At 42.9% G+C, this 19,590-nt stretch overlaps 1 protein-coding gene across 2 annotated transcripts in view; it reads right to left on the bottom strand.

Moving 5' to 3' along the window:
• The window catches only part of COMT (catechol-O-methyltransferase), a 43,980-nt gene that overhangs the window by 17,458 nt on the left and 6,932 nt on the right, over positions 1-19,590 (bottom strand). The window contains exon 1 of one of the 2 annotated variants that reach the window (XM_053369504.1): positions 15,429-15,778. The exons of the other annotated variant lie outside the window; for it this stretch is intronic. The gene's annotated coding sequence lies outside the window, so the exon portion shown is untranslated. Of the gene's footprint in view, positions 1-15,428; positions 15,779-19,590 lie in introns of those variants that run through there. 2 annotated transcript variants of the gene reach the window in all.

Here is a 19,590-nt window from a genome sequence, read left to right as displayed (position 1 = left end):
CTAGCTCACAGCGTTAGAAACTGAGATATGAAAGATGGGAGCTAAATGGCACCTTAAGCCTAGGTTATGGGTGGAACAACAGGGTGTCTAGGTGCACTTTTTAATAACAAGAATACAAAGCTGAAGGGACGCGGTTGGCACTGTGGGTTAAATCACAGAGCCTAGGACTTGCCGATCAGAAGGTTGGCGGTTCGAATCCCCACCACGGGGTGAGCTCCCGTTGCTCGGTCCCTGCTCCTGCCAACCTAGCAGTTCAAAAGCATGTCAAAGTGCAAGTAGATAAATAGGTACCGCTCCAGCGGGAAGGTAAACGGCGTTTCCGTGCGCTGCTCTGGTTCGCCAGAAGCAGCTTAGTCATGCTGGCCACATGACCCGGAAGCTGTACGCCAGCTCCCTCGGCCAATAAAGCGAGATGAGCACCACAACCCCAGAGTCCTAATGGTCAGGGGTCCCTTTACCTTTTTACAAAGCTGAAAATGAATGAACTGCAGCTAAAGTACTTTGTTCATTTTTTGCATGGTCTAGTCCTTCCCCTGCCTACCTTCCTAATATTCTTAAGAGGGTCTCTTCTCCAGTTTTCAGAGACTAGTTGGAAGTGGGGAGGCAGATAAAGCTCCCCCTTTCCTTCCACTCTGCAGTTTTAAGCTGAAATCTTAAGTGCAGTACTGCACCCAGAGTTCAGAAGCTGCTCACACTAAAGAAATTCCTTGTTGCAAAATGAGCTACAACAATGGGATTTTCAAACACTGCTAGCTCAATATAGTCTACTGGCAGCCGTTCTCCAGGGTTTCAGGCAAGGGACTCTCCTGGCCCTACCTGGAGATGATGGGGATTGAACCTGGGACCTTCTGCATGCCAAGCAGATGCCATACCGATGAGCTATGGCCTTTCCCCTTCCTACGCTTTTACCCTGTGATACGTATTTGTTCTTTTTTTCTCCTTGCTTCTTTCCTTGCTTCTTCTCAGTGCCAAAATAGAGAAGATGCCACACTTCCTTCTGTTTCCAGCGTTTGAGTTCTGAGTGCTTGTGTAGTCCAAGCATTGACATCCAGATATAAGAGGGAAACAGTAGCAGGTTTGCAGGAACCCCAAGGTATGTAGAAGGATGCACAAATAAACACACAAAGAGATCCTCTCTCTCTCTCTCTCTCTCTCTCTCTCTCTCTCTCTCTCTCTCTCTGTGTGTGTGTGTGTGTGTTTAAGAAGCCCCCAGAATGTTCAATGAGGACTGGATCTGTTTTATAGCCACTGTGCACCTTACGTGCTACCGTGAATGTATTCTTTGTCAATAAATAATAAAACTGCCAACCATTTGCCCTCCTTGTGCTCCAGACAACTGGCTGCATCCCACATGCACAAATGTGACAATGTCATGTAGCACCCAGCCTGATGTTTCATATGCACACAGGGGTGTGCCTTACACGAAACCAGACCTTCTCCTCCAACGTGCTCTACTGGGATTGCTTCTGATCCCAGTGGGGTTTGCCAGCAATACAGCGCGGCCATCATGAGTTAGCAAGATGGGGTTGTAGCCAACAAAGTTTCACTCTGGCCAATGCACCTATATTAATCATGCCTGTTAATTTCAGTGGATCTATGCTGAGTACGAGTAGCACTGGATACAGCTCCTGTTCAGCCTGCTTTCTTTCCCCTGTGTACCGTTCTTGCTGTTTTGTGCTGCCAGATTAATCTGTTTGTTGTTGTTTTGGTTGAAGCACTGGCAGCTGGTGCCACGAAAGACAACTAGAACAAGCCAGCACCTTCCTTCCTTATCCCCAGGGTGCACACAGCAGGGGCAGAGGAAGGACTTTGCTGTTGCAACTGTTGCTCCACAACATGCGGAAAAAGAGGGATCATTTTGCTGCCAGCGGGTTTATGCAGGTGGTGGTGGTGGTTGTTGTTGTTGATGATGATGATTTATTTATTTATTTATTTATTTATACCCTGCCCATCTGCCTGGGTCTCCCCAACCACTCTGGCGGCTTCCACCAGAATATTAAAATACAATGATTCATCAAATATTAAAAGCTTCTCTGAGCCATTGCCATTTCCACCACAGACGAGAGGTGATGGCAAAAGCAAGGTGGAGACCAGCAGGCCAAGGGATCTGGAGTTGGTTGTGAACTAAGGCCGCGGAGGTCCTGATGCAAAGTTCATGAATTTCAGCACCACGGTTAGCAACCCTGCAGCTGAGCCAAAGATGCAAGTTGTTTCAGCCCCAGCTTGGAACAACTGCCAGAACTTTTATCTTCTGGACCATACAATGGCTATGCTCTGTCTCTGTAGTCAGAGGTAGCAATGTTTCTGAGTACTAGTTGCTGGAAAACACAGGTGGGGAGAGTGCTCTTGCGCACAGGCATTTGGGCGGCCACTGTGAGAACAGGATGTAGGTCTAGATGGGCCATTGGCTTGATCCAGCAGGCTCTTCTTACATTCAAAGTCAAGATTAAAAATTCATCCCCCAAGTGCTACATCTGGCCATGCGAAGGATGAGCATCTTTTAATGCAGTCATTAGCTTCTTCTAGACAATGGGTTTTCAAGCTGTGGGAAAAGCTCCTCATATCTTTCTTGATCTTCCAAGTTATCTGGTTTATTCACAGGAGTCCCGTGGCAGAGCTACTTCCATGGGGTACGGGGGGACAAGGTCACAGTGGCTCCACAGTGGCTCCTAAGGTGTGGAGCCATCTCCTTCCCAGGGTGGAGGTTGTAAGAGGACACTGGAAATGGGTATTCCTAGTCTACAGCCTAGATAATTTGTTCATCTTACTGATTAATCATTCAGCAAGTTTCACAGCAATTGTAGCTAATGTCAGGAGGGTTAATCATGTGGCTGACACAGCTCTTCACACCAACAGAGGACAATAAGATCTGGGTTGAAGATTAAGCCCAAGTGGATTTGACCCACCAACAATTGGTGATGAATTGGGGAAAGATAATTACTTTCCACCCACCTGAACTCAAGTCTGAAAATCAAACTCGGCAGCTTCACACTGGAGTTTTCTTTTGAAAAGTTATTGTTGTTGAGAAGTGGCAACTTTCAAGTCAGTTAAAAGAGTGCTCAGGGAGACTAAAATATTCCCCGCTGGTTTCTGTGCGTGACAATTTTTTAAATAAAAAATGTCTCTTTTATTCTCTTGCATAGAAACAGTCTCCGTTTAGCCTCTGGGAATGGCAGAGAGCCAACATGGTGAGCAGAGACTGACAATCTTTTTGCTCCTTGTCCCCCGGACAGAAGGGGTGTGTGTGTGCGCGCATGGACACATGCACAATATGTGCACCTCAAAACTCCTGAAGGCGCAGTAAAACTGTTCTACTTTGCCAAAGACTATATTCACAATGCACAGATAATTTCAGGAGCTCACAGAAAACCTGGCATAATCATGCCATTTCTGGTAACATGTCTCACAAGAACTCAGTGGGGAAATGGCAAGCAATATTTAAAATTATGTCCTGAATAATGGAATTATGCCCGTGAAGCAGTTGGGTTGGACGAAGAGAGTGTGTTTTGCTCCCTCTTTCTACTTTACTGTTGCCAGTCAGTGTAGCAATAGTGAGCTGGAAGCCCCAATGGTCTGACTTGGGGAAGAGGCACCTCCTTATGTTCCCAATATTGTCTCAGCCATGTGCTGAGGCCATCCGGGGTCTTATACAGGCTGGCACAGCCTCTTTGAGCAGTTGGCTTGTGTGATAGGAATTTTGAGGTCTTGATATATGGTAATGTTCATAAGTGTACCAACCAAGCACGTACGTAGATCAGCACAGGAAGACCGACCCGGAACCATTTTGATTCCCAAACTGACCAAATGTTTTCCCTGCAAGGAGGGAGTGGGGGTCAGGGAGCCTTCCCCTTGTCTCAGGAATTGAGTAATCGGCATTTTAATGGGTGACAGACTATCAGGAAAGGCAATCAGATAATGGGTGACAGACTATCAGGAAAGACAATCAGAAAAGGCAATCAGATAACTTGGCAAACAGGAAAAACAACATTCAAATTTCTGTTTTAGACCGCCTTTTCTGTGATGTACGTATGATGTATCTGGGGGTAGTCTTGATCTACAGCGTGGCAGTTTCAAAAGTCTTTATAAGGCCTTGCGTGCCATTGTTCTGGGTTCCTCCTCCTTTCCTGCGTGTGAGGGGAGCCCCCTGTTGCAACAGATCAATAAAGAGAGCCAGTGTGGTGTAGTGGTTAAGAGCGGTAGTCTTGTAATCTGGGGAACCGGGTTCGCGTCTCCGCTCCTCCACATGCAGCTGCTGGGTGACCTTGGGCCAGTCACACTTCTCTGAAGTCTCTCAGCCCCACTCACCTCACAGAGTGTTTGTTGTGGGGGAGGAAGGGAAAGGCGAATGTTAGCCGCTTTGAGACTCCTTAAAGGGAGTGAAAGGCGGGATATCAAATCCAAACTCTTCCTCTTCTTCTTCTAAAGATCAAGCTTACTAGCTGCTTTGCTTCTCAATATTCTCTGGTTGTCCTGTTATTTTCTACTACCAATAGGGAACCTACGTAAGGACTCTATATGGGCTCTTGGATACCCCATAAGGGAAAAAGGGCAGATTTTGTTTACAACACTTGCTGGCCTAAAGGGTCCTCAATCAATTCTGTTGGCACCAACATCCACACTATGGAGTGGATGAGGATCCCACTAGGGGTCCATCCTCAGAGACTGAAGAAGGCAGGAAAACTACATCTTTAGGTCAGGACGGCCCGGTTACTAAGGGGCAAACAGCAAGAGAGCACTATTGCCAACCAAGTTCTGCTCACGACATCCTGGAGCCAACTGATCTGCCAGTGGTCAAACAGGATGCTGGACTCAATGGGTCCCCCAATACAGGGCATTTCTCTATTGCACCCACCCCCATTAAAATGGGGCGTTTTCCGACGGGTCTATGGCTTGTGGAAGAGTTGTAGCTTGGTGCACAGACTCACATACAGGTTCGGTCCATGAACCTTCAGCTCGGGCTAGGAAAGGCTTCCATTTGGAACCTCACAAGAGCCAGTATTATAGGCCAAGACATTAATAGACAAGATGTCAAACTGTTATTATATGCAACAACAGCAGCAAGAGTATTGTTAGCCCAGAAATGGAAGCAGAAAGAAGAAAGATGAAAAAAGAATGGCAGACGAAATTAATGGACCATGCAGAATTGGACAAAATGACAGGAAGGATTCAAAACCTGTGGGACCAGAGATTTACAGAAGATTGGAAGAAGTATATGAATTATTTGAAGAGCAACTGTAATCAACAAATTACATTAGTAGGACTACAAGACGTTTTGTAAAAAGGAATATATGAAGTGTTACAAAGCAGAAAAAGATATTGGTTATGAGTTTGAAATGTAATAGGGAAAATAAGAAATGCATACTAAGAGATTAGATTGGAAAATTTTCAGACAGGACTGATCGAAGTCAAAAAAATTGAATAAGATGTAAAAGTATGTTTAATTACTGTTGAAAATGATATGTTAAAAAACTAATAAAAGTGTGTGTGTGTGTGTGTGTGTGTGTATATATATATATATATATATATATATATATAAACTTCAAAGAGCTACAGTGGTACCTCGCAAGACGAATGCCTCGCAAGACGAAAAACGCGCAAGACGAAAGGGTTTTTCGTTTTTTGAGTTGCTTCGCAAGACAATTTTCCCTATGGGCTTGCTTTGCAAGACGAAAACGTCTTGCGAGTTTGCTTCCTTTTTCTTAAAGCCGTTAATACCCAGGGAATCTGCGCTCCGCAAGACGAAAGAATCGCAATACGAAACAACTCGCGGAACGAATTAATTTCGTCTTGCGAGGCACCACTGTACTGCAAGTTGGCATAGACAAGGGATAGAGAACAAAATGACCTCCATGTTCCCACCATGTTGGCTGGAGCTGAGTTTAACAACATCTGCCCTTCTATAATGTGTTGGGGAGAGGGGTTATTGGGTTGTTCTTGTTTTATTTTGAGTATGTATTTTATGTTTTCATAGTTTGATTTTATCTTGTGAACAGCCCCGAGACCAGTGGGTATAGGGCAGTATACAAATTTTAATCATCATCATCATCACCATAGAATCATAGAATTGTAAAGTTGGATGGGACCCTGAGGATCATCTAGTCCAAGCCCCCGCAATCCAGGAATATGCAGCTGTCCCATATGGGGATTGAACCTGCAACCTTGGTGTTATCAGCACCATGCTCTAAACAACTGAGCTCTCCAGGGATAATCTGGAAGGCAACATGTTGGCTACCCAGGCTGTATGTGGTGGGGATGCTCTTGAGATTTTCTGCCTCAGGTGTCAATATAGCTTTGCCCATTCCTGTGGCGCGGGTGGCGCTGTGGTCTAAACCACTTGCCGATCGGAAGGTCAGCAGTTCGAATCCGTGTGACGGTAGTGAGCTCCCGTTTCTCTGTCCCAGTTCCTGCCAACCTAGCAGTTCAAAAGCACACCAGTGCAAGTAGATAAATAGGTACCGCTCTGGCGGGAAGGTAAACGGTGTTTCCGTGTCCCGTTGTGCCAGAAGCGGTTTAGTCCTGCTGGCCACGTGGCCCAGAAAGCTGTCTGTGAACAAACGCCGGCTCCCTCGGCCTGAAAGATGAGTGCCGCACTCCACTGTCGCCTTTGACTGGATTTAACTGTCCAGGGGTCTTTTACCTGTTGCCTGTCCCTGTATTTTTCAAGCCACTGATCATTTATCTCTAGGACCGAACGGTAACAATACTACATCCAGTTGCAGCATGAGTTTTCAAATTCCTTCCAGGGGCATGATTAGCTTCTCAAGGTTTATTACAGGGTTTTGAGGTTTGTGCGGCAGAATTCAGACACACAAGAGTTTACAATCTAATCTAGATGTTATTAGCTCATTCTGGCCGAAGGAGTGCTTAGGAAATCCAGTCTACTTTTCCACAAAAATGAGCTCTCCATCAGCCTGGTGGTGCTGATGGTAGCCGACGCAAACTTTAATGGCACAGTGCCTGGGGGAGAGCAGTCCTGATCTCATTGCAGAGGTGTTACCACTAATAACCAGAGTCCTCCCCAGCAAGTGTGTAATGATACTTTGCAATTACACAGTGGGTTTATTTTCCAAAATGGCAAAGCAAAATTAATTAGCTCTTTCAGCAAGTTGCTATAGCCAAAGGCCATTGTAAAACTGACGTGTACAAATTAAAACTCTCCCTCTCTCTCTCTTTCTCCAGAAATGATACGACGAAAAATACAGCAGTCTAGAAATTGTAGTCAAAAGAACAGGCCCAGTTCTTCGTCCTAAAAATTCATTTACCTGTGGTGGTTGTTTTTGTGATCAATTCAGTATTAATCACGATGGGTTTCAAAAGATGTTGAGAAGTAAATTTTTCATGCATTTTTTGTTTGTTTGTTTGGTGGCCACCAAATGTTATGACACAAAAATAAGGGATGAAATAGATTTGATGTGGGAGATAAAGGACCGGGGTGAAGGGGTGGGGAGAGGATGAAACAGAGGGAAAGGTTGTTGATGGAAAGGCCATAAAAAGGGGGCGGGATGGTCCTATTACAGATCTTCTGCATCACATCTAATTTCTCCCTCCATTAGTCACAAGAAGCTGGAAAAACTAGAAGTGAATATAAACACTAAAGCAGTTCTGATATTTGTGGACGCGGAGAAAGCTTTTGACAACATCTCTTGGAGTTTTATGAAGAAGAACCTACAGGGGATGGGGGTAGGCCAAGGTTTTGAAAATGGTATAGGTGCAATGTATTCTGAACAAAAGGCAAAATTAATTGTAAATAATGTGGTGACGGAAGAATTTAAGATAGAAAAAGGGACACGACAGGGGTGCCCAATCTCTCCATTGCTTTTTATATCGGTCCTGGAGGTTCTGCTGAATATGATTAGAAGGGACCGGTTAGTTAAAGGTATACAGGTCGGAGCCAAACAGTACAAATTGAGAGCATTTGCAGATGATTTAGTATTGACGTTACAGGAGCCAGAATCTAGTACCAAAAGGGTTTTAGAACTAATTCAAGAATTTGGTCAAGTGGCAGGATTTAAACTGAACAAGTCAAAAACTAAGGTTTTAGAGAAAAATTTAACACCGATCAAAAGAGAGAGGTTTCAGAATGAGACAGGTCTGACTGTGGTTAAGAAAGTGAAATACTTGGGGATTAATATGACAGCAAAAAATGGGAACTTATTTAAAGATAATTATGAAAAATGTTGGACAGAAGTGAAAAAAGATTTAGAAATTTGGTCAAACTTGAAGCTTTCCTTGTTGGGTCGAATTGCAGCTATAAAGATGAATGTTTTGCCTAGAATGTTGTTTTTGTTTCAAACACTGCAGATTGTGGACAAGATGGATTGTTTCAAGAAGTGGCAGAAAGATATTTCTAGATTTGTCTGGCAGGGCAAGAAGCCCAGAATAAAATTTAAGATATTAACTGATGCAAAGGAAAGAGGTGGATTTGCCCTGCCAGACTTTAAACTTTACTATGAATCAGCAGCATTCTGCTGGTTGAAAGACTGGCTGCTTCTTGAGAACACAGACATTTTGGATCTAGAAGGTTTCAATAATGTTTTTGGGTGGCATGCATATTTGTGGTACGACAAGGTTAAAGCACATAAAGCATTTAAGAACCATATTGTCAGGAAAGCTTTGTTCAACGTTTGGATAAGATATAAGGATTTATTGGAAAATAAAACCCCAAGGTGGTTGTCACCAATGGAAGCAAAGGCCCAGAAGAAGCTCAATATGGAGGCCAAATGGCCGAAATATTGGGAAATTTTGGAACAAGAGGGAGATAGACTAAAACTGCAGAGCTTTGAGCAACTAAAAAACAAAGTGCGAGATTGGCTTCATTATTATCAGATAATGGAGGCATATAATTTGGACAAGAAAATTGGCTTCCAGGTGGAAAAATCAAAATTAGAAACAGAACTGTTAGAACCCAAAACTAAGATTTTGTCAAAGATGTATAACTTGCTGTTGAAATGGAATACTCAGGATGAAACGGTGAAATCTGCTATGATTAAATGGGCACAAGATTTTGGACATAACATTATGTTTGCTGACTGGGAACAGTTGTGGACCACAGGTATGAAATTCACGGCATGCAATGCCTTAAGAGAGAATATTATGAAAATGATATACAGGTGGTACATGACCCCAGTCAAGCTTGCAAAAATATATCATTTGCCCGATAATAAATGTTGGAACTGCAAAGAAACTGAAGGTACATTCTTTCACCTTTGGTGGACGTGCCCAAGAATTAAGGCTTTCTGGGAAATGATCTATAATGAAATGAAAAAGGTATTTAAATACACCTTCCTGAAGAAACCAGAGGCCTTTCTTCTGGGCATTGTCGGCCAATTGGTGCCAAAGAAGGACAGAACTTTTTTTATGTATGCCACAACAGCAGCAAGAATACTTATTGCAAAGTATTGGAAGACACAAGATCTACCCACTTTGGAAGAATGGCAGATGAAGGTGATGGACTATATGGGATTGGCAGAAATGACTGGCAGAATCCGAGACCAGGGAGAAGAGTCGGTGGAAGAAGATTGGAAGAAATTTAAAGACTATCTACAGAAATATTGTAAAATTAATGAGTGTTAGAATGATGTTGGATTGAAATTAAGTGGTTTCCAGCTGTAATGCTTTAAGAGAATATGAAAAAAAGGATTATAAATAGGTAATAATATAATGGTAAGGATTTGCTGAACTAACAATTTGTGGTGGAATACAAAAAAGGGAGGTATGAGGAGGTCCGGGAAACAAGTTAAAAGAAAATAAGCAACTGAAAATTTATGTGTTTTTAATTTTCTTTATTCTGTATTTTTGTTATTTATCTGTTTTTTCTTCTTTTTCACTTTATTGGAATACTTTAAAAAATCTTAATAAATATCCTATTAAAAAAAAAAGATCTTTGTGTCACCCAGCACAGTACTGTCCACACCGACAATCAGACTGAAGTTTCTCCCAGACTTTCCTGTGAGCCTGAACTATGTGGCTGTTCCCTGAATAATGCTATAGACACCCCTCGCCTGAGCGTCTGCACAAGCCACTTGTCACAGATTAACTCATAGCATTTATTGTTATTTATTTACACCCTGTCCATCTGACTGGGTTCTCCAGCCACTCTGTGTGGCTTCCAAAAAACTATAAAACCACAGTAAAACATCAAACAATAAAAAATTTCCCTATACAGGACTGCCTTTCGATGTCTTCTAAAAGTCAGATAGTTGTTTATTCTTTGACATCTGCCAGGAGGGCGTTCCACAGGGCGGGTGCCACTACCGAGAAGGCTCTCTGCCTGGTTCCCTGTAACCTCACTTCTCACAGCAAGGGAACAGCCAGAAGGCCCTTGGAGCTGGACCTCAGTTTCCGGGCTGAACGATGGGGACAGAGATGCTCCTTCAGGTATACAGAGCCAAAGCCGTTTAGGGCTTTGAAGGTCAGCACCAATAATGTGAAGCGTGCTCTACAAAGTATAATGCTGTGTATTTCAATTTTAGAACTGGATCAAGGCCGAGTGATACTGATTAGCCCAAATTGAACCAAAGGCTTCACGGGCTGGTTCAGACTAGTTCTCCCAAGTCTGACACTCTTAACAACAGAACCCTCATGCTTTTGTGGATGGTGAAACTGATTTTTCGGAAGATATGGTCACCAGACATATATTCACAGAAAATCTGTAGAGGAGAGGGTGGTGCTCAGGTATGCGTAAAATCCCTTACACTCTCATTTTCCTGGCTAAAGGATCTGAAGCAGCTGGAGTTCTGTTTGTCTAGTGGATATTTTAATTCTACCTACAACACGTGCCCAGCATGTGTCACACGAGCAATTCCACTGTTAAGATTATGTTGCTGTGGCAATTTCCATTAAAACAGGAGATGGGTTGTTAGGGAATATTAAGGAATATTATTACTTTCAAAAAAGGTTTCTTTGGTCATGAAACAAAATTAATATTTTTTCTCTGCTGACTAAGAAAACCGACTTTGCTCTAAATTTCAGCAACTATGAGGAATAAGTTTTCTCTTCAATATCCTGGATTTTAAATACCAATATTTTCCCCCATATGGAGAACTTCATCACAGTCAATGTGAAACCAGCAGTGCAACTTATTCATGTCATCTCAGAAGTTCATTAAACCAGGTACACGTGGGAATAGGATTGCGGCATAAATTGTTTTCTTTGCCCATTTACCAAATTTTATAATTTAAAACTTCATTACAACGAAAACAGAAATGAGTACATTAAAAAAGCAAAAACATAGTGTTCCGATTTCATTTTTGGCTTTTAAAAATCCCACTTATTTAGAAGCTGCAGGAACTGTTTTTTGTTTTTTTAAGGAAGTTAATATTCCCTTCTCTGAAGATGTCTAAAATTGGCCACACAGCGTGTTTCAGAAAGTGAAGACCACATCTCACAAAGAAAAATTGAATGTGTTGAGATTGTTTTGTTGGGAGGCGATGTGACAGCTATCTTCAAAAACCTAAAAAAGCTGTGAGTCACATAGATAATGGAGCAAATGTGTTTTTTCGTTCCAGAAGATGAGCCCTGAATAAATGGGCTCAAATGACAAAATTTTGAATAAATATTAGAAGAACTTCCTGGTGATGTAACAGCAGAACAAAACTGCTTTGGAAGGTGGCAAGTTCTTCTTCACGAGAGGTTTCTACGGATTTGTTTATTTAACAAAGTTTATATACCGCTTGGTTGTAATAAAACCTCTGTGTGGTATGCAAGAAATATTAAAATCATAAATAAAAACATTTAAAGATAATTAAAATTAACAATAAAAAACAGTATATGTAAACATGGATAGGCTTGCCCAAACCAAAATGTTTTCAGACAGTACTACAAAGTGTCAGCCGGCAGGGAGTTCCAAAGCATACTAAAAGATTGATTTCTTACAAGTACGGCATGAGAAGGTAACAGTGGCCAGATTGAAGTGGTTGAGTGAGAACATATGGAGCGAGGTGATCCTGCAAGCAAACCGCTCTCAGCCTGTTGAGGGCCTTATGCACCAATAGTAGCACCTTGACCTTTGGGCTGGCAACAAGGCTGTTTACAAGGCTGAAAACCACCCTGTGGTCCTCGGTTGAAGGGCGGTATATCAATTAAGTAAGTAAGTAAGTAAGTAAGTATAATAATAATAATAATAATAATAATAATAATAATAATAATAATTTATTATTTATACCCCGCCCATCTGGCTGGGCCTCCCCAGCCACTCTGGGCGGCTTCCATAAAAACCAAAAATACAGTAAAATATCACACGTTAAAAACTTCCCTGAACAGGGCTGCCTTCAGATGTCTTCTGAATGTTAGGTAGTTGTTTATCGCTTTGACATCTGATGGGAGGGCGTTCCACAGGGCGGGTGCCACTACTGAGAAGGCCCTCTGCCTGGTTCCCTGTAGCTTTGCTTCTCGCAATGAGGGAACCGCCAGAAGGCCCTCGGCGCTGGACCTCAGCGTCCAGGCAGAATGATGGGGGTGGAGACGCTCCTTCAGGTATACAGGACCGAGGCCGTTTAGGGCTTTAAAGGTCAGCACCAACACTTTGAATTGTGCTCGGAAACGTACTGTAAGTCAGCAACCACAGCAGATATCTGAGCCAGGCTGCTGAATGATGACAGGGTTGACCAGGAAGTGCAGGCCAGAGGGCCACCCTACCTACCAGGGTTGCCGTAGAGTAGGTCTCCGGCATTAGGGTTTATAGGAATATGCTAGATCAGGGGTAGGCAACCTAAGGCCCGGGGGCCGGATCCAGCCCAATCGCCTTCTCAATCCGGCCTGCGGACGGTCCAGGAATCAGCATGTTTTTACATGAGTAGAATGTGTCCTTTTATTTAAAATGCATCTCTGGGTTATTTGTGGGGCCTGCCTGGTGTTTTTACATGAGTAGAATGTGTGCTTTTATTTAAAATGCATCTCTGGGTTACTTGTGGGGCATAGGAATTCGTTCATATTTTTTTTTTCAAAATATAGTCCGGCCCCCCACATGGTCTGAGGGACGGTGGACCGGCCCACAGCTGAAAAAGGTTGCTGACCCCTGTGCTAGATGTATTCACAGGGCCTTGCTAACACAAGAACGGACCTTCTCGGTGGTGGCTCCCCATTTGCAGAATGCTCTCCCCTATGAAGCATGCCTAGTCCCATCACTATCTGTTTTTAGGCACCAAGCAAAGATATCTATATCCACCTGGGCTTCTGGACCATAATTTCCTGCTTTTTTAAATAGTGGGTCGGCTTTTTGGTACATATTAGCATGTTAGGCTTTTTAAAACTCTCTTGCTTTTACTCACTTTTAATGCTGCTTTGAGTTCATCTTGCAAAAAAAAAAAGGAACTACCAAATATTAATAATAATAATTATGAATAATATATTTAAGCTAAAGCAAATGACCTTAAACATCACAAATGCATTTCAAGGGCCGAGAACAAATGCAATGTTGGGGGCTGAGTATGGGGATTCAGGTAACCTGAGTGCTCAAAGCACCCTGTCTCTTCATAATCGCATCCCTTCCGCTAGGCACCGACGTACCAAAGAAGTTCAAAATGAAACAGTCGTGAAAGAGACAGCCAGAGGGTTGGATCCAGACCATCAGCACAATCTTAGGTGCGCTGACTTAAAAATTAAATTCCACCAAGGGGTGTCTGCCAAGGGAACCAGATTATCATATCCTGAGCTGCTTGCACTTAGCTCCCATTGAAATCAATGGGGTTTAAAGGCCCACCTGACTTATCCCCTAGTCTTCAATGAGATTCAACTGCCGCTCAGCCTGGATCTCAGAACCAGATACGCAAATTGCCGTATAAACACCACTTCACTTGCAAACTCCCTTTCGATTTTTTAGCTTCTTCAGAATCTGAGGGTGGGAGTGGGGATTTGCTTCGGAATTCTAGGCAAATTGGCGTTATCTCTAGCTAAGTGCCACTCAAGAGTAGATTCGCTGAAATTAGGGGTCCTAAGTTAGTCATGTCCGTTGATTTCAATGGGTTTGTGACAAGCAGAGTTTAGTTGGCTACAACGCCCCCTGTTTCTGAACTCATTGATAAATTAAATGTGCTCAAAAAGCAATGTTTTTAGAAATGGTTTCTGAAACAGCAGAACCCAGCAATCTTACAATTCCACGTATGGACAGGAGTCAGCAAGGTGGTGCTAGGCAACCACTCAAAATCTGTTGCTGCATTAGAAATGTGGCTTTCTCCCCTGAATAGCTATTTTACAGACATTTGCTGTGTTGCTTTGGGGGGGGGCAGGGGAGGTCTAAAGGTAAATATTTTCTTGCTGCTCTTGTTTAACAGCTTGGCTCCCAGCAGAAGGTTGTCTGAGGCCAGACGGCAGCTGGACCGACAAAAATCTCACAGGCCCCAGAGACGCCAGCGGTGTTCTGGCATTCAGGCAACGGAGTGGTACAACGGACAGCATCAACTGCTCGTGTCAGACTTGCATTTATAAACTTGCAAAAGGAACACCCGATAAGACGGCAATAAAATAAAACACACTGAACAAAAGCAGCATTTTTGCACCTCAGCGATTCAACACCAACACTAAGCGGGTCTGGAATGTTTACAGCGCAAATCAAGCCATCTGTTTTCCAAAAACAAACCAATAGCATTTGGGCAGGCAAATGAATTTTGATAGTATAGTCATTGCTACTTCCCTGAAAGCAAGCACAGAGGCAGACAGGAGCATGGAAATGAAGAAATCAGCTTTTAAAAATGGGTTCAGGGGTTGGGGTGGGGGATAGAAAAGTTGTTCTCACAAGCAAGGAAACAAACAACCACTTTCTTCAAAATCAGGTTCTCCTGTTGGGCATACAAGTGGCAACAAGAATTTATTGCCTGCTTTTCCATTTCAGAGAAAGGGAGAGGGAGAAAGATTATAACAGAAGCTCTTTAAGGTGAAACACAATCCAGGAGTTAACATAACTTGGCAGCCGACTCTACTTAAAGTATCAGCCAACCCCCCACTTCTGCTGTTCTGTCTGAACAAAATCCTTTCTGTAAACATACTATAGGTTCCACTGCAGGTAGTCATCCAGCCGTTACGCTTTCAATTTAAACAACATCATCAACAACAACACAAAGCTATCTTTGTGTATCTTTCATCTTTGTTGGAAGCCGCCCAGAGTGGCTGGGGAAACCCAGCCAGATGGGCGGGGTACAAATAATAAATTATTATTATTATTATTATTATTATCATCATCATCATCATCATCATCATCATCTTGTTTCACCCCTTTGAAGTGCCACTGTTCCACACTGGGTGCATTAAAAAATAAAACGTTCTTTTCCCTGCACAGATTAGCTTGTACAAGCGAGAAGCAAAGTGGAATTGAGAGAGACAAGGCTCCCCCCGTCCCTCAAATTTCTCCTCCTGACCTGGCTCCTTAAATCTTGGCATTAAAACGCAACAAAGATAGAGGTCTGCAGAAAAACAGGAAAAATATAAACGGGTACCTTTCCGAAAAGGATGGGAGCAGTTTGCAGTGATCTTTCTCTGTGTTGATGTGGATCTTACAGATATCTTGGAGGCTGCAGTATTCTCTTTGGTCACAATTGATCACATTACGACAAGAGCTTAGGGATTCCGAGAGCAGGAGCTTCTTCTAAAAGGGGCAGCGTCCTCCCTTCTCGTCCTCCGTCCCTGCTGCTCCCAAACCACACTCAGCTTGCAGGGGCTGTTTCTTAAAGCTGACCTCAGAATGCACCTCGGGATGCGCGCATTTCCTTGTGACACGCCCCCTGTTACTTGGTTACTGACACATAGCTGACATGGCCAAGAGCCCAGGTAAGGAGCCAATTCACCCCTGAGCTGAATTCCTTTGAAAGAAAGCGCTCTTGCCCAGGGAATACCATCTGGCTTTGGAGAGATTTTCAGGCAAGTGCTTTGCAGGCAAAAGGTCCCACTAAAGGAGCTGGAAGCTGGAGAAAGCCTCTGCCTGAAACCTTGGCGAGTTGGCACCCATTCACATTTTCGGGCATGTGCTTCGTTTTCTCAGCATTGCTGTGTTTTTATTTTCCACATATGTGTTTCGTTCTGCCAGCAACAGGAAAAGATGCTTGGAAAGGGGGAAGAGGGACTGCTGTGTGACTGAGGTCACAAAAGAATTAGGTGCAAGGAGGACATAAAGGCACACGCTTAATCCTTTGCTACATTAAGCCTGTAGATTTCACCCATTTACTTTTACATCTTTTGTTTCCCCATACTTTGGCTAAAACCATCCCCATTCTGCATCGATTCTTAAAGTCAAATTCTGCACTAAGAGCAGCTTGATTCTGCAACTTGATTAAATTATGCAAGCAAGACTCATTTATACAATTTCTTCTGCATGGCATGGGGGCGTGCTGTTTTTACTGAAATTATTGGTATGGTTTTAATAGATTTTTTAGAAGTATATAGTTTTAATCTTATCCAGGTTTAACTGTTTTTAGTGACTGTTTTTAGGGGTTCTTATTTTTGTCTGTAATCTGCCTAGAGTCCCATGAGGGGGGGCGGGAAACAGGGTATGAATAAATATATTATAATAATAATTAATGCAGACCGGCCTTTCCCAACCTGGTGCCCTCCTGATCTTTTGGACTACAACTCCCAACAGCCCCTCAAAGGCTTAACAAACTGAAGGACATCGTCCTCTTTCTATGCTCCACCCGATGGAAACATGCAGATGGGGACAGATATGCCCCTGCTTGAAATTATAGAGTATGAGGAGGGAAAAGTTAAATTGCAAAGTTATGAGAAATTGAAGTCCAAAGTAAGAGATTGGCTCCATTATTACCAGATAAATGAAGTTTTTAAACAGGACAGGAAAATTGGCTTTCAGGTGGAAAGGTCGAAATTAGAAACAGAGCTCTTGGAACCCAGTACTAAGAATCTGTCAAGAATGTATAACTTGCTGTTGAAATGGAATACACAGGATGAGATGGTTAAATCAGCTATGATTAAATGGGCACAGGACATTGGACATGACATTATGTTTGCAGACTGGGAACAGTTATGGACCACCGGTATAAAGTTTACGGCATGTAATGCCTTAAGAGAGAATATTATGAAAATGATTTATAGGTGGTACATGACCCCAGTCAAGCTTGCAAAAATTTACCATTTGCCCAATAACAAATGCTGGAAATGTAATGAAACTGAAGGTACTTTTTATCACCTTTGGTGGACATGCCCAAAGATTAAGGCTTTCTGGGAAAGGATCTATAATGAAATGAAAAAGGTGCTTAAATGCACTTTCGCGAAGAAACCAGAGGCCTTTCTCTTGGGCATGGTAGGCCAATTGGTGTCAAAGAAAGATAGGATGTTTTTTATGTATGCGACAACAGCAGCAAGAGTACTTTTAGCAAAGTACTGGAAGACACAAGAACTACCCACACTGGAAGAATGGCAGACGAAGGTGATTGACTACATGGGACTGGCTGAGATGACCGGCAGAATCCGAGACCAAGGGAAAGAGAGGGTGGAAGAAGACTGGAAGAAATTTAAAGTTTACCTTAAGAATTGTTGTAAAATTAATGAGTGCTAAAATGTTTTGAGTAATGCAAAATAGAATTGCAGCGATAAACAATTGGATATGGGAAAAAGGATTTAAAGGAAGTGCCATAAGTAAATAAAATTAGAGGTTGCTGGAAAAATTTAAAACAAGGATGCAGAAAAAGGAGGTATGGGGAAGTCGTTGAAAGAAGGTTCAAGGAAAAGAAGGTTAAGAAATTATACATGTTTATATGTGTGTTTGTTTTTGTATTGTCTTGTATTGTTATTTAATATGTGTTGGAAAATTAATAAAAATTTATTTAAAAAAAAAAAAGATATGCCCCTGCTTGGAGTCATTTACATACTGTCTTCTCTTCTATATTATTTACAGTGGTACCTTGGGTTAAGAACTTAATTTGTTCCGGAAGTTCGTACTTAACCTGAAACTGTTCTTAAACAGAAGCACCACTTTAGCTAATGGGGCCTCCTGCTGCTGCCGCAGGAGCCCGATTTCTGTTCTTTCTGGGTTAGCGGAGTCTGTAACTGAAGCGTATGTAACCTGAAGCATATGTAACCCAAGGTACCACTGTACTACAAAGTTTGATGCCTAAGCTCTTTAGTAACAAAATGTCTGATTACTGGAATGACGTCCAAACACTGAACCACTGGTATATCAAAAAAGGACTCTTTATTACTGCATTTGCAACTGTTCAAGATAAAATCTATTCTGGAAAGAGAAGAAATGAGCACTGAACTACTGATATGTTACAAGTGAACTATTTATTTACTGTGTTTGCAATTGTTTAAGATAAAGAAACTATTTGGGAAAGAAACTACTTTTGCCATACTTATGGACATTTATTGTTTGTTTACAAATAGTTGTCTTGGTGATATTATCTTGCGTCGATTGCAGTAGTCAAAAACAGTGGAACCTCGGTTTTCGAATGTAATCCATTCTGGAAGACTGTTTGACATTCGAGGAGCAATGGGCGGTCGGCAAAAAAGAAAAAAGAAAAACATGCAGCGGAGGCTGTTCGGCTTCCGAGATGCTCAAAAACCGAGGTTCCACTGTACCACCACCCTGTTCATTGTTTTATTGTCAGAGCATCACAGAGCATCACATTCAAAGAAAGATGTGCTCTTCCAAGCCCATTTTCCCAGCATGTTTGCACTCCTGTCCCAGCAACGACTACCCTGGCTTTGTCACAGACGCAAAATGGCAGGATCCCCAAGGACATGCTGTATGGGGAACTGGCTTCAGGCACCAGGCCCACTAGCAGACCAACTCTGTGTTACAAAAATGTCTGCAAATATAACAACAACAACAACAACAACAACACAGTTTACATAAAATCAGTTTACATAAAAAATAAATTAATTGAAATATTCTATAATCAATTCATTCTAAAATCAATTCAGAGTCAAATTAATGGCAATCATTGGGCTAGAGTTCTATGAGGATTACAGGAGGGGGTCAGGCTGTGCCTTGGCCAAAGGCCTGGTGGAATGGCTCTGTCTTGCAGGCCCTGCGGAAAGATGTCAAGTCCCGCAGGGCCCTAGTCTCTCGTGACAGAGCTTTCCACCAGATCGGGGCCACGGCCGAAAAAGTCCTGGCTCTGGTTGAGGCCAGCCTAACCTCCCTGTGGCCCGGGATCGCCAAGATGTTTTTATTTGAAGACTGTAAGGTCCTCCATGGGACATACCAGGAGAGGCGGTCCAGTAGGTACAAAGGTCTTCGGTCATATAGGGCTTTATAGGTTAAAACCAACACCTTAAACCTGATCCTATACTCCACCGGGAGCCAGTGCAGCTGGTATAGCACTGGGCGAATGTGATCCCGCGGCGAGGACCCCGTAAGGAGTCTCACCACGGCATTCTGCACCTGCTGGAGTTTCTGGGTCAGTCTCAAGGGCAGCCCCACGTACAGCGAGTTACAATAATCCAGTCTGGAGGTGACCGTCGTGTGGATCACAGTGGCTAGGTCAGAGCGAGAGAGGTAAGGAGCCAACTGCTTAGCTTGGCGGAGATGGAAAAATGCCGCCTTTGTTATAGCTGCAATCTGCGCCTCCATGGAAAGGGAGGTATCGAAGATTACACCCAAACTCTTAACGGACGGTGCTGGCACGAATTGCGCCCCTAAATCCC

The sequence above is a fragment of the Podarcis raffonei genome, chromosome 16 (genome assembly GCF_027172205.1).
Source record: "Podarcis raffonei isolate rPodRaf1 chromosome 16, rPodRaf1.pri, whole genome shotgun sequence".
NCBI lineage: Eukaryota > Metazoa > Chordata > Lepidosauria > Squamata > Lacertidae > Podarcis > Podarcis raffonei.
Note: the sequence above shows the minus strand (reverse complement) of the source record. Positions and strands in the feature narration are given on the sequence as shown.